Below are 6,337 nucleotides of genomic sequence, written 5' to 3' on the forward strand. Positions count from 1 at the left end.
GCATCATTGTTCAGTTGACCTGAATTCCATCTTCTGGGTTAAATGTGATGGCCCATCAGCGGTCTTATTGGTTTGTAATGAATTATATTAGTTATTAACTTAAATTGATGTCTTCTGTTAAAGAAAGAAGTGAGAAACTGTTTAGGGAAAGATTTCAATTTTATGAACTAATTCCTATTTAAAAGGAGCACTGGAGCTTCTTTCAATCACTTGCCTGCTAGCTGGTGAAAGCCTGAGCTATTGGTGCCATGAGCCTCATTCACACTTGTCAACATAGAGCCCTGTAGACTCAACTTGTTCTGCGTTTGTATGATATATGATGGATTCCAGCTCACCCTACCCCCATCTAAAACTCCTACTGACCCATTGTGTTGTGGGTGTTTTCCTCTTATTCTTGCCCTTGGCCCTACATGGCCCCAAAGCACCCACCCATCTAGCTGAGATGGAGGTGATGTTAGGTCATTTGTGTTGCAGGATATGGAGAACCACACACAGACCGACCCCTGACTATCTGTGTTCGCGGATCACTTCACAGGACAATCTCCCTATCCATCTTTGTGGGGTCATTGTAGACCTGCCCTCAGCTGATAAAGGAGCTTCATTCACAGGGAAAACCCTCCTTTCTTTCACTGTGTGGGGAAAGCCCTCACATACTGTGTGTGTGTGCGTGTGTGAGTGCGTGTGTATGTGTAGGTGTGTGTGTGTGTGATATTAGAATATGAAGAGGCTTCAGGACTTCAAAGGTGGACATGTAATGTTGAGGAAGATAAACTCCACCACTTCAACAACCCTGCAAACTCATGCAAACAGTTCTGAGTTTGTTTTACTGAATTAATATCACAATACAATTAAGGAACAATAAAGTAAAAGTAAAGAAAAAAAATAAAATTATGAGAAAAATAGAACATGAATGGTCAACAACTGGTGAGACTCGCAGTGTACAAAAATCCTTAGCCAGATATTTTTCTGCTGTCTTTGCAAATTTTATTGTTATATACATTGCATAATTATTCAGCTATATCAAAGAAATTCATGACAAGATAAATACAGTTAAAAACATGGAAAATCAATGTGTAAAACCCGTGTGTATATTTGTGTTTATTCATATTTCCTTTAAGCATATTGAAAATATGATAGGATGAAAAAGTGTTTGTTCCATGATTTTGTTTTCTTTATTGTTTCAGAACAGCAACCCTGACTAATATGTATTAGTCAAAGACAGCGCAAGTAAACACAAAAGTGAAGATGTTTATTATGTATTTTCCAGGAACAAAGTGCCATTTTATAGTATATTGAAGTAACTCTATTACCTTAACTTATAAAAAATTCTGTATATATGAAACATAACTTAAATAAAATAAATTTGACTTGAAATTGGCCTTTGTCTCTTTAAGAAACTGCTGTTCTTTCTGACACTCATCAGGTCATCCCAACAATGCTCCTCCATTATGCTGTTTACTACCATTAAAGGACTGAGCAGTAGTTCTTATGTTAAGCTCAGCAGACGTGCAGTTCTACAGTACCTGAGGGAAGCTCCTCACAGTCCTCTGACCAATGTCATCATGGTTTCCTTTGATCTCCGCCATGCAACTTACTGACCACCTGAGATCTTACCTGTTTCACTAAAATAAGATGCATGTCTGAGCTGAGATAAGTAGTTAAGGATGCAACAATTTCAGTATTGCTCTTTTATTATGTATTTTCATTATGTTTTTACATAGTTGATACATAAACCTTGCCAGGCTGGAAGGACGTTAAAGCAAAAACAACAAATTATACTTACGTTATGTTATTCCCTCAACAAAAACATACCTGGAGTATTGACATAATTCTTTCATGCATCTTTGAGAAATCCTTTAATCTCCATGGTAACCATTCAGCTATGCAAAATGCCTGGGTGAACCAAGCCCCGCCTTCGAAACGCACCTCCTCCTCAGAGCAGCAGTTTCCTGATTTTCGAACTTCCACCTCACAGAGCAGACCTCCCCTGTGAGTCTCCCACTCAGCTCCTTGAGACTAGCCAACAGCAATTAGCACCTGGTGGAACTGTGCATTGGCTGCGCTCATTTAATGAGCTACTTCTCAGTGCAAGCACTGCACGAAAAGTGGTGTTTTTGACCTTGTACACTGACGCGAACGCAGCTCGTGAGCGACAGCTATCGACAGCAACCGAAAGCTAGCAGGGCCGCCCATTATCACTCACGGGAGTCGAATACTGTTGATTGCGGAATCCCATAAGCAGGGCGTAGCGGTTCAGGGGAGCAGGCTGGCGGGAGGTTCTTAACGATTCTACTTAGCATACAAATAGCCTAGCATATGCAAAGCTGAAGAGCAGACCAATGTGGATTCTCAGTCATTGGATGAAAAACAATGACTCACTGATATGTGATTCATCACTGACATGTGATTGGTTGATGTGTCCCCATTGGATAGCACACGTATTTATAAATCCCGCCCCAATCAATATTTTTAATGCTGTATTAAAATCTATATAAAAAATACCTATGTTTTTTTTCCTTTTTTAATAGTCATTGGTGTATTAAAATATAGTCATATATTGCTTATATGCAACATGTTCATATATGAGAAACAAATGAGGCACAGAATTTTTTTTTCTTCATTTCATTTTATTTTTTTGTTGTTTCCACACAAGACAGAAATTCTTGTCCACTTCTGGACCATCTGGCAGTGATTTTTTTGTCCAAACATGTCCAACATTGTGCTGTGTTCAGGACAGGCCAGACGATTCTCCTATAGTGTAGACCTGAGGTCACTGAGCTCCTGGCTGGGGGAACTTGGGGTCTCCACCTCACCTCAGCCTATCCTGACACCCCCTCATAGGTGCCATCCTCCCAGAATGCCACCTCCTCTGCTGCCAGTACTCTCTGCCTTCCTCCATCACTTGTTAACACAGAACAGACAATCATTATGAGCTACAGGCATCTTTGTTGTCATTAAGAAACTACAGTGAAATCTTGTGGCAACATCCAGCTTAGAATACATATACAAAACATTAAAAACTCAAAAAACATCCTATTAATGCATTCTGACAGAATATAAAACAACTTTAATGGAAAAAAAAAAGTAAAACACTCAAACAAAAAAAATTAATAAAATTAAAAGCACTTGGTATTTAAAAAAAAATCCTCATAAGAAAAATGTCTGGTGATTTCATTGATTGATGTCCAAGTTTTTATTATTTCCAAAGAGACCAATAGGCATTATTAAAATGAATGATTAAAAAATGTGTGATGCAAAGAGTACGACAACTTTTTTCTTCTTGATCTACAGTCTACTGGTCGTTCAGAGCAAACAGCAGCAAAGTGTGTGGCTCCATCTGTACTAATGCAGGTGGAGCGGATAGACAGAGCACAGCGGGCTGCTGTCCTTAGCGTAAAGGTAGCTTTATGTACAAACTGGAAAATAAATTTGCTACCATTCTGCTCACAACAGACTGGCATCTACATGACTGGCAGATTTGTTTCTGTGTATGACATAGAAGCCAAATCCCATCGCTCAGATGGACACAGACGCTATAAAGGGCTGGGCAAAGTGACAGTTAATCTATTAAGTTGACTGAATATGACAATATAAATGAAAAACAGGACTATGGAATTTTTTATAAGTGTCTTGCTTTATTAAATTGCCAAAATATTGGTTAATACAGCAGTATTAATACTATATATCAATATCAGCCCAAATTTTCAAATTTGTGCATCCATAACATTTACTTTTCTGTACTTGTAACTAACTAGTAACAATAATAGCTCACAGTCAACCTGGGAAAAAATTATACAAAAATCTGAAATTATATTCAATTGAATAATTAACAATAGTTCCACAAAGACATATATAAAAAAATAATGTCTATACTCCTGTTTTTAGTTTATGTATTCATATTCAGTCACTTTAATAGATGAACCCTCACTTTGTCCAGTCATTTATAGCTTTTGTGTCCAAGTAAGCGACAGGATGTGGCTCCTTCATCAAACACAGAAACACATATGCAAAGCCATGATGTGCCACACCACCCGTTTATTGTGACAAGAATGATAGGAAATTTATTTCCAGTTTGTCTACCTACACTAACTCGCAGCCCACTGTGTTCTGTCTGATCCAGCCAGTAGGCAGCAGCTCCAGCAGGAGAAAGGCTGTTGTATTTCAGGCATCGCACCAGACATATACACAGCAAATCCAGGAGGCCCAGATTAACACTGTCAGATTTGATTTCAACACTTTTAAAGTGTCTATATGGGTCCACACCAGAAAGTGTTAATTTAACTCTTTTTGGAGAGTTAGTACCTTAACTCTAATAAAGTGTCAAATATCAAATCTGCTGGAGTTAATCATTTAACACTTACTAACACTAATTCAGTGTTAGATCTTAATATTAACTCTCACAGAGTACTTCTTTAACTTCTTAAGAGTTATTTGTAATTAATATTAAATAGGTACTTCATTGTGTTGAACTTTTAAAAATTCTTTGGAAAATAAACATTTAATAAAGAGGCAATGATTTTCTCAAATGCATTTATTCCAAAATGTGCACCATAATTACATAACACATTACAACGTGGAATAATGTGCATGTTTCACATGTCGTTTTCCTTCACATATTGCTTTTTAAAAGGTCTGACATATCAGCTGTGCAATACAAAATGCAGTATGCTTAATACATTTTTCTTCATTACAATATGCATGAAATTGTTCAAAGTACAAGGCGGAGAAAGTAAAGCCTGTATCAATGCATGCAGTTCATGTAATATTTGATAGAGTACATTTTCTTTTAACAGGTAGATTGCCAGATATGTACAGTACATAACAGACCAACCTGATATTCAGATCCATCATTTCTTATCCAGTTTCTGTTTCTGTTGATAAGAGACAGTTCATCTCTGCACTCCACCAGAGAGATGTCCAGTCACTAACAGATTGTCTTCAGGTTGTTGGGCTGTTCGTGATGTTTGGCCAGAGACACCAACATGCTCCTCTACTGCATCGGACAGTCTTCAGTCTCTGAGTACTACAGCCAGTGTCGGTCTCTGGATCATAACAAACAAAAAAAACAGAACAATAAGGAATGGAGCGAAGGAATACATTTTTACTACAACTCTAACAACAAGCCTCCATTACAGAAATGTGGAGTTTCAGAGACATTAACACTTACATAATCATTTTTGGAGCTTGAATCTTCGAAGAATCCATGGAGGGATCAGGAGGGGGAGGTTAGGCTGACGACTGGAGATTCATCCTCAACCAGACTGGTTCAAAAAAGGCAATAAAAGGATTAAAACATGCTGCAAAACGTATATAAGAAGACACAACAGCGGGAATAATGCTCTCAACGTGAAAAAGCCTTTTACATTTTTTCAAAGGAAAAAAATCGATCAGAAAGGTTGATAAACCTGACCAATATGCATGTAAACATTCAACATCACGAAAAAACATACTCCAGATTATTACGGATCTGTTCAAGTTAGCCAGTAATTTGATTAAATGTTCACCTTCTCGATATTTGTCCAACAAATACTCCGCTAACATTCGGCATGCTAAGCTAAATATGCGAACACCGAGCCGTGTGGCGAACGTGACGTCTATCATGCAGGTTGAGCTCAACTCAAAATAATAGTTATAAACCATCTCATAAAAAAAGTAACTTACCAAGCACAGTAAATAACTCAGACACGTGGAGAGTAAATAGTCCTGAAATGACTTGGCTTCTGTCGCTTCGCTTCGGTTGGAATCTGTGATTCTGGGGCGGAGGCAGTGAATTAACTCCTTCAGTGTTAGAGCCGCTGGTGGAGTTCAGAGTTCAGAAGTCAAGAGTTATTGATTCCATTTTAACACCTCTAGATTTGATACGGAAACACTTTGTTTTAACACTGGATTTTAACTACTAATAATATACACACCAGACTTACATAAACAGAAAGTGACTATATTAGAGTAAAATTAACTCTACTTTTGCAAAAAGTCTACCAACACCAAAACATTTAACACTTTTGAATTTGCTGTGTAAGGATGTGCATTTGGCCCCCGAAAAACAATAAAAACCCAGACATTGATCAATGAAATCTGCTCAAATCCCCAAATTGAGAACATTATGCAAAATAAATAATCACCCAGCTGAAACATGGTGCAATTGTGATGGATTGAAATTTGGTTATTTCAGAGGCTGACTAGTTTGATTTGGCTGAAGCAGTGGTCAGATTCAGCCAGAAGGGGGAGTCTAGCGCTTGTGCTAGCTATAGTGAAGAGCACCGGAACCTCCTTAGATAATAATCGCTGGAGCAGAAGCACCGTATCCGTCTCTTTTATTAAAATTCTCCCCTTCTTC

The 6,337-nt window shown here is 38.0% G+C and overlaps 1 long non-coding RNA gene across 1 annotated transcript; it reads right to left on the minus strand.

Moving 5' to 3' along the window:
• Positions 1 to 4,516: 4,516 nt before the first annotated feature.
• Positions 4,517 to 5,267, minus strand: LOC107838510 (uncharacterized). The gene is made up of 2 exons (XR_001664589.1): positions 5,168 to 5,267; positions 4,517 to 5,042 (listed from the first exon to the last, which is right to left on the minus strand). It is a non-coding gene; the product is annotated as an uncharacterized LOC107838510 (long non-coding RNA).
• Between the last annotated feature and the right edge of the window lie 1,070 nt (positions 5,268 to 6,337).

Source organism: Poecilia formosa, unplaced genomic scaffold (assembly GCF_000485575.1).
Source record: "Poecilia formosa unplaced genomic scaffold, Poecilia_formosa-5.1.2 Scaffold267, whole genome shotgun sequence".
In the NCBI taxonomy this organism is placed as follows: Eukaryota; Metazoa; Chordata; class Actinopteri; order Cyprinodontiformes; family Poeciliidae; genus Poecilia; species Poecilia formosa.